Source organism: Rattus norvegicus, chromosome 3 (assembly GCF_036323735.1).
Source record: "Rattus norvegicus strain BN/NHsdMcwi chromosome 3, GRCr8, whole genome shotgun sequence".
NCBI lineage: Eukaryota > Metazoa > Chordata > Mammalia > Rodentia > Muridae > Rattus > Rattus norvegicus.
Genome location: NC_086021.1, coordinates 182,566,550 through 182,575,596, shown reverse-complemented (window position 1 = coordinate 182,575,596; position 9,047 = coordinate 182,566,550). Strand labels below are relative to the sequence as shown.

General features: G+C 52.6%; 1 long non-coding RNA gene across 1 annotated transcript; it reads right to left on the bottom strand.

Annotated features, from left to right (window-relative positions):
- Positions 1–3,669: 3,669 nt before the first annotated feature.
- Positions 3,670–5,331, bottom strand: LOC120101817 (uncharacterized). The gene is made up of 3 exons (XR_005502815.2): positions 4,931–5,331; positions 4,135–4,290; positions 3,670–4,043 (listed from the first exon to the last, which is right to left on the bottom strand). It is a non-coding gene; the product is annotated as an uncharacterized LOC120101817 (long non-coding RNA).
- Positions 5,332–9,047: the final 3,716 nt, after the last annotated feature.

The following is a 9,047-nucleotide window of genomic DNA, read 5'->3' as shown; positions in this document are numbered from 1 at the left end:
AGGCTCATGGGGTTCAGAGAATGTGGGCAACTAACAAGGATCAGGAAGTATCCCAAACATACAGGATTCAGACGGCCCCTCCCTGAGATTATATTAGCAGAGGCAATTGCTGGGGAGGGGAGTCTGGGGAGATGGAGCTGCCTGTAAGTTGTTCAAGGTGGGACTCGGGGCTCCTGGGTCGTCACTGATGTCAGGATGAGCTTCTTGGTGATGGAGCTGGCTACAAATGGCTCATGGGTCTATGAGTAACTGCAATGGCCTTACTAGTTCACCAGGTTGAGCTTGGGTGTAATTGTTACTCTGTGTGTTGTTGAGTCCCCATCTGATGTGAGTAGATGCTTGTTCATCGCCATGGGGATCGGGGGGAACCACCCAATATCTGCCGTGGAGAAAGCATTTCCCCTTCAATAACAGATGGTTCTGGTGCCTTCCTCAGAGACCCAGGGAAATGGATGCATGCCACCTGCTGAGTGGAGCTTTCTGAACCCTCTCTGCTTACTCAGTTCTGGTGAAGCAGAGGCCCCAGCATCCTGACTGCTCACCAAACCTGGATGCAAGGAAGTCAAGGTTGTCTCTGGGTCTCTGTGGATCTCTAAAGGTGGGGCTGGAAGATGGGGGAGCACCTGAGAGTCTAAGTGGAGTTACCTCACCTCTCTGAGGCTTAATTCCCTCATCAAAAAATGAAGGTTTTTGACAACTAAACCAACAGCCAAACTCAAAATCTCAGTGTCTCACGAGTGTCCACTGCTGTTGCAGCAACAGCTACTCAAAGTGGGATTTCACTCTGGCTCACGACTGGAGGCTGCAGTCTGTCCTGGTGGAAGTCACAGGGGCATGAGGCAGCTGGTGACATTGCAACCACAGTCAGGAAGCAGAGAGAGGTGAGCGCTGGTGCACAGCTCCTCACTGTCTCCCTCCTATTCCGTGTGTGGCCCGGTTCTCCGGCCTGTGCTACCTACATGAGTCTCTCAGTTCACCAGCCTGAACTACCCACATTCAGGGTGGAAATTTACTGCTCGGTTAAACCCGCAGCACAGACGCAACAGAGGTACATCTCCTGGGTGAGTCTAAGTCCTTACAATCACATTTGCCCATACAGCTGTAAGTACCATAAATGCTGGAGTTGACTGAAACGTGCCTAAGCCTGTCTCAGTCGAGATGCCCAACCTCCATTCCCGCTAACCAGCTAAGCTTGACGGCTATATATCCTCCCAACTGAAATATCCAGTATAGAGACTGTGAGGCTGAATGCTGCAGGCTGGATAGAACAAGGGGGAGACAGTGTGCACAGCAATTACCCACAACAGTTACCTCTCCGACCCCACATCTCGTCTAGGAAACCCTCAGGGTGGGCTTATCCTAGAGTAGAACATTCCAGAAAGAAGAGGTAATAACATATGACCACCTCAGGTAGGGCATCTCTATTTCCCAGTATGCATCAGGGCAACTATTGACCCTGGTTTAGACTCCGAAGGCTCAGGTGCACCAGCAGCCAAAGGGTTCATAAGGGATCGCTCTCCGAGCTGTACTCTTTCTTGTTGATATTCCAATTTCCAGCACAGGGTAACCTGGATGCAAGGCTCTGTCATGGCCGCCTGGGCCCTCCTACATTCCCATTTGGCTTCTGTATTATTGCTTTAACTGCCACACCTCTCCTCCTGGGAGGCCTCATGGAGCAGAACAGCCTAGGCCCTGCACGCTCCGCCTCCCTAGAGGGCGTGCCCAGGTACCACCTGATGGTGAGGATGGGAACATAAGGGCGGAACTCTCTGATGAGCCAGACCCTCACCCACCAGAGGTGAGCTCCGCCCACTCACCCATCAGAGGCGAGCTCCGCCCACCTACCCACCAGAGGCCCCAAAAGCACAGGAGCTGGGGATCTGCCTGCAGGCTGCCCGGTGGGCTCAACTGCTTCCTACTTCTGTGTCTGTCTTTTCTCCTCCTGAACTCGGAGTTGGATATGCCCGGGGGCATTAAAGGACCAATTGTGTCTGAATCTCCCCAGTTGGGTCCAAGCCATGCTCCCAAAGGCAAACATTCCACCCCACCGTGACCAAAGCCATGCGTTTCTGAGCAGGTAACTACAAACCAGGGGACTTCAGTGTCGGTGTGGCAGCTGCCACCGGAGCACAGGGCACATGTGAGTCTAATGGTGAGTGCGCCTCTGGGACATGTAACTCCAAAGGTTCCCAGCCAGTCACCACTTCCCCTGAGCCACCGTCCTCCTCTCTCTGTGCAGAAGGTAGGAACCACTGTTCCAGTGAGCTTTGTCACCTCAGAGACCGGTGTGAGATAAAATCAGGGCCATGTGGACTCGAGGCGGGAAGGGGCAGGCCTGGTCTGCACAGCTCCGGTATCCACAGCACTGAGCAATGACCGAACCATCCTACATTCCTTTCCCCCCCCTTCACGAGCTCCGAAATTCCTACGACCTCTTCCTGCTTTTAACACAAACACAAATCCTGAGTCGTGGGTTCCTGAGCAGGGCCTGAAAGAGGAGGCCCGTGTTCGGTGCAACTTTGGGAATGCCACTGCCTTACTAGGAACATTTTGTGCCCCCAAGAAGTGAGGCAAACATCAGCCATCCATTTCTCCCCAGTGATCCAGGGAGCCCCTGTCCTTCAGTGCAGAAGGCAGGACTTTCAACCACGACTGGCATAGCCGTGAAGGAGGCAGCCTGGCCTTCTTCACTGAAAATACCACGGGAAGACAGATTGGGTAAGTAAGCCACAAGATGGGTTTCAGAGTCTGTGGGAGTTGCATGGTTTAGACAGACAGACAGACAGACAGACACACACACACACACACACACACACACACATTACATTTATTTAAGATGCAAAGGTGTGTCCCACAGTGAGCATGTGGACATCAGAGGACAACTTACAGGAGCTGGCACCCTTCCACCATGTTGGCCTTGAGACTCATACTCAGGTCCTCAGATTTAGCTCCAAGCACCTCTGTCTACTGAGCCACCCATGGCCCAGGAGCTATTTCCTTTCATCCAAATTCAAGCAGGAAATTTGGAGCGAGCTCCTGTTGTCTGGGTATATGTGTTTCATTTTATTACTGGGTTTTTTGTAGAAAAGAAGTCAGACCCAGCGTTTCTGCTTCCTGCCCGTGCTGTCAGATCCTAGGTGTAGAGCCAGAGTGGTGACGCAGGGCTGGAGGTGGCCTCCCTCGGTCACTTAAGGGTGATAATCACCTGCTGTAAACAGTCTTGGTGTAATTAAAGCTGGAGGCCCAGGACTGAGACAGTTTTCTCCCAGAGAACATCATCTGACAAAGCCAGGCTCAGGCTGCTCCAGGAGGCTGATGTCTGCCTAAGCACAGAATTCAGCTCTGTGCCATGGCCTGTGGCCAGAGGAAAGAAAGCTCTGGAGCCCAGGGAAGGCCTCCTCATTGTGCCTGCTTCTGATTACAGGAGGATGGGAGGTGCCATTCTCATGCCCCCAGGTAAGTTGACAGGCTCTGACTGCCAAGCACTGAGGCATCAGGGAGCTGGTGACCCAATGTGCCCCTCCCCCACACCTTCAGAGTGGGACACTCGCCCCAGGGTCCCCACTGCCTGCAGGAGAATCAGAGATAGCCTGACTTCATGAGACCTCTAAGAAGGGACCCACTGTACTGCATGGGCCTGAGTTCTCCCCAGAGCCCACAACCTGCCACTGTCTGTCTGTCTGTCTGTCAATATATTCACAGTGTTAACAGCTAACAAACCTCTTAGCCAAAACAACAATCTTCCTCAGTCTACCCCACAAAACTCCTGAGCTTGAGCCCGTCAGTCTGAACACAGGGGTCCTTGCCTCCAGCCATCTAGAAGATGCTGTTCTGTTCCCCACCGCTAACCATGCCTGTCACTCCTCCCACAAGAGTGCTCCTCCTCCGTATACGACTAATCAGACCTACTTCAGAGTGTCCGGTCACAGGGTGGAACATCCCATGCTTGCGTGGCTTTGGCACGTCTGTCCTGGTGGTCTGTCTTTCCCAGGATGGGCTCAGTCAGTCTTCATTGCCCATGTGCCTGCTGGGAGGTTTCAATCCTTAAAATGTGGGCAAGACAGTGAAGTAAGAAACCACTCCCACCCACCCCCAGCCCCCCACCCCACCCCCAGCCACCTCCATTGCTGTCACCGTGCTGGCCCTGCACTGTCATCTGGTTCTGCAATGGCTGGGTCCTGGCTTGTGTTTGGGCACTCTGGATGGGGGTGACATTATCTGAACATCTGAAGTTGTCATTTCTGGGGACACTGAGGAGCTCTGTCCTGGTCACCTTCAGCTGTGCAAAGTCTGTTGTTGGAGAGGAGCAGTGCTTAAAAGAGGGTTGGGGAGGGGGAGGGAGAGAGGGAGGGAGGGAGGGAGGGAGGGAGAGAGAAAGGAAGGAAGGAGAGAGGGAGGGTGAAAGAGAGCAGGAGGAAGGGAGGGAGGGAGGGAATTAGAAAGGGAAGAAGGGAGGGGGAGAGAGGGAGGGAAGAAGAGAGAGGAGGGAGGGAAAAGGAAGAGAGAGAGGGGAGAGGGGGCAGAAGGAAGGGAGGGAGGGAAGGAGAGAGAAGAGGGAGGGAGGGTCCTCTACTGTCTCAGCCCCAGGGCATGTCATCTGATGAACAGGACGCCCCCAGCTACCCACTAGGCCGGGCCTGGTTCCCACTGACCAGGGAGATGTTGGACCCGGACTGTTTGGGGAGGCAACCCTTCCCTCCTCCTTCCCTCCTTCCCTCCTTCCTCCTCTCTTCTCTTCCTCCCTCTATTCCTTCTTTCCCTCCTCCATTCCTACATCATCCCCTGCCTCCAACCCCCTTCCCTCTCTACCTCCCCCTCCCTTTTCTTCTCCTCCCTCTTTCCTCCCTCTCACTCCTCCTCCTGCCAGTCTTTCCTCTTCCCTCCCCACCGTCTCTCAGTCCCTTCCTCCCTTCCCATGAGATCCTCCTACCTCAGTTTCCCAGAATGACCTTTTCTACCTCGAGGGCAATGGTGCAGTGTGGTCACCCGACTGCTTACAGAGCAGGTCTCTACGCTGTGCAGACGTTTCCTCAGGTGGGCTTACGTCCTCCTGTTGACAGTTGCCTAAAAAGCAAATAAGTCACGCTCCAGCCACCCACACTCCCTCATATTTTCTTGTCTCATCGACCGGAAGTCACTGGGACCCAATTCTGTGGGTCTCTCGTGGCATCTTCCTCTTGTGTGCTCGATGACTGTGTCTGTGCCCAGGGTCCTCAGTCTGGGGAGGGCAGGCAGTGATGGCAGTGACAGAGGTACCGCCTTCCTGTGCAGCCACGGAGGTCGCATCCACCCAGGGACCTGTGAACACAGAGCAGGGCTCCTGCATGACTCTGTGTCCTCTCATGTCCCCCTCAGGCTCAAGTGGAAACTTAAAATGATCAGGCTCTCGAAGCCTAGCTCGGGGCTGGGCTGTTGTGAGTATTTAAAGGAATAACCATCCTCCCTTCTGAGAGAAGGAGGTTGGGTGGGTGAGCAGATCCAGTGCCAAGGCTGAGGGGAAGAGGGACCTGTGTGACTCTGGTGTGAACAGGGCCACTTACCGCTTGGGGTGGCGGTGGGGTTTCCCCATCCCATAACAACCCCACCATCCCCCGAGCTGAAACAAGATGAGACACAAAGCAAAAAGCTAAGATTGGCACAGCCCTCACCTTCTCCTGCACCCCAGCAGAGAGAGGATGGGATCTAGCTAGCAGGGGGTCTCCAGTCTCCTCCCGCCAAGGGGGTAGAGAATGTTTAATGCTGTCAGGATAGTGTATAGAAGTGAGTCACTGGGGCTGGCCTTTGAGGGCCTTTGAGCCAGCTTTTCTACTCCATCCACCAAGGTGTGAGATACGCTGTCACTACACCTCCTTCCCACCCCCGGCCCCTACCACAGTGGACTGAAACCATGAAATAAGTTCTTTCGCACCTAAAAAGAAAAGTTATTCCAGGAGCCCAAAGGCCAGGAAAAAAAATGCCCTCTTGGGACATTAAGCTGACTATAAAGGCTTAATACCACCCAACACTCACTACTCTGTTTCTTCATAGCTGAGGTTTTCCGCTGGCAGCGAGCCCTGTCCAGAGAGCAGCCACCAGTGTAGACGCTGTCCCTCAGCTCCAAACAGGACTACAGGAGATGCAGTGAAGCCCCCCCACCCCCACCCCGAGGCTCCCAGAGACGTAATGAAAACGGTTTTCATCTTGGCCACACTGTGGGTAGGCAGGCAGGCCCAAAGTCTAGATGTTTTCAAGGGAATTTTTAATTAGTATGTAAATCCGGCTCTCAGCATTCCAATGTCATTTGCTAGGTAAATGTTGTGCCTCTCCGCGCAGGTACCTCTTTGAGGCTGTCCCGCCAAGGTGCCTTTGTGGCTTTCCTGAGTGTGTAATAAGAGCATTTCAAAAACAAAACCAAATGCTCCCTCCGCCGCCGCGACGCCGTCGACGCGCGCAGAATATTTTAGGGAGGCTGTGCCACCGCTGGCAGCTGTACAGGCTCCCTCCGTCCTGCCTGTCTGGCACAGCCTACAGCTGCAAGGGGGACCTCACCCCCCAATCCTGACCCAAAGCAGTCTCTCAAGGGGCCCCAGCTGAGGACATGGGGATTACAGCCAGTTACCTGCATCCAGGGGATTCAGAAGGAGGCCATACACGTGCACATTAAAACACACCAGCATCCACACGTCCCCACAAATCCCCTCAGAGGAAACGGCGGAAGATAGCACATGACTTGATGTAGGGCTCCAAAGGGCAGGAGAGAGAAGCTTCCAGCCTCCCATGTGTGTTCTCAGCATGATCGGAGCACACCCTGAATGTCAAAGAAGCCTCGCCGCACTGTGGATCTGTGTGTGTCATGTGTGCATGTGTGCATGTGTGCATGAGCAGCCTTGCTGTAGCCCTAAGCTGCCCGGTCCCACTCCCATTGGGGGGGCATTGGTTTCCCAGCTATTTAAAGAGAGGGAGTGTGTCAGATCTAAGATGACTCTGTGTGCATGCATGTACGCTTGTGTATGCCTAAGGATAAATACTCGTGTTTGGGTGCACATGTATGTATGTGCATATTTACATGTGCCCGAGTACATGTGTACTATAGATGAGTGTCTGCTTGCAGCATATATATGTGAATAAGCATGTATGTACCTATTAAATACACATACGAATAAGCATGTGTGTATTCCTGAGTATATTGTGTTCTTACATGTCTACAGGACTAAATGCATGTATGTATGAAAATATGTGTGCACCTGTTTGTGTGTTGCTGTTGCATGTGTGTCTGTTAGTCTACAGGTATGCGTGTGTACCTTTAGTTATTAAATATAATTATTCATGTGTTTGCCTATTGTGTTAACATGTAGAAATGTTGATGTGTGCACACATGTATGCATGAGTGTGCATGCATATGTGTATCTATGTATATGTGCATACCAATGTGTCTATATGTTTGAATATGCATGCTTTGCATGTACACACACATGAGAATGTATGTGTGTGCCTATGAGTATGAGATATGGGCAATTCTGCTAAGCCCAGAGCCTCCCAGACGCAGATCAAAGCCTAGCAGCCTAACTCACTGATGCCCCAGTCCAGCACCCAGTCCCTGGGATGGCTGCCAGGGAGGGTGGTGACACAGAGGGACAAGGCCATGCTCAGAGTCCTGACGAGTGTGGCTGGAGGTGTCACCACTCACCACCAGCACCCCAGTGTCTGAGCCATCAACTGTCCCCAGGCCCCCCTTCCTGCTCAGAAGTTCCTTCTTGGGCAAGCCCCAAGGCCAAGTTCCTCAGATGCTCACCTGGTGCATCTCACGATGCTGAGCGGGTCCAAGAGAATGGGCCACATGCACTCGGTGTTCATCAATAAGGCTAGCACAGAAGAAGCCATGTGAACCCCGGGTCTGGCCTCGGGTGCTAGTAGAACACGATGGGCAGGGACGGGGCACCTCCGTGGTTACACCTCTACTTCACAGCATCAACACTCACAGCTGCTGTGTCCTGTTCTCATCACACGCGGTGCTCAGCAGCTTGCGTGGGTCTAATGTTTAGCAGGACCCCCTTTCAGCCAGCCATACTCTGCTGGTGTCCATCTCTTGTTTCTCCATGCACCCATCTTCCATCTATCCATCATCTATCCACCCATCAGTCATCCATCCATTCAGCCATCATCCATTCAGCCAGCCACCCGTCCAGCCATCCTATATCCATCCATCATCTATCCATCCATCCATTCATCATCCGCCCACTCACCATTATTCATCCATCTATCCATCATCTCTATCCACCCATCCTCCATCCATCCATTCGTCAAGTCAACAGACATTTTTAGAGAACTCCTAGTGTATCATACATTGCCCAGATCCCTGGAGACAACCAAGAGAGATGAGACCCCCGCCCCAACCCTGCAGGAGTGTACAGTCTAGAAAGGCAGAGGGATGAGAAACGGGCAATCAAATAGAACACCAGAAAGCTTTGCACAGAGGTGAGTACTGAAGACATCTCTCCATCATTTCCTGGAAAACAAGGAATCTAATAAACCATTTCAAGCCACTACCGAGGTAAACCTGAATGTCTCTTGACATAAGACATGGTGACAGGGTCCATGGTTGATGTCCTTGCTGTGAGTCTAACGCCTGATCCCAGCACCCGAGAGTACTGTGGTCTAGATGTGAGCTCAGTGTTTGTAACTTGGAGCCCAGTTCCCTAACGCCCTGGTATTTGAGGTGGTGGTTTGGGGAACGTGAAGATGGAGTCCCATTAATGGAGTCAGAGCTTGGATCAAGAAGAGATCCCAACCCTGCCACCTAAAGGCCTGGTAAGAAGGTGCTGCCTGTCTAGTGGGTTTCTCAGAAACCTCATCCTGCAAATCAGCCTCCAGGACCGTGATCAATAAATACTGTTCATTCAAGCCACTCAATCTAGGCTCGGCTTGGTTTTGTGCCCTGAGAAGATCCTAGATAAACAGAGGTTGTACTTGAGGAAGCCTTGTGATTCCCAGACAGGAAACCAAGCTGAAGAAGGTAACAAGCTTCCTGTGCTTCCTGTGCTTCCTGTGCTTCCTGTGCTTCCTGTGCT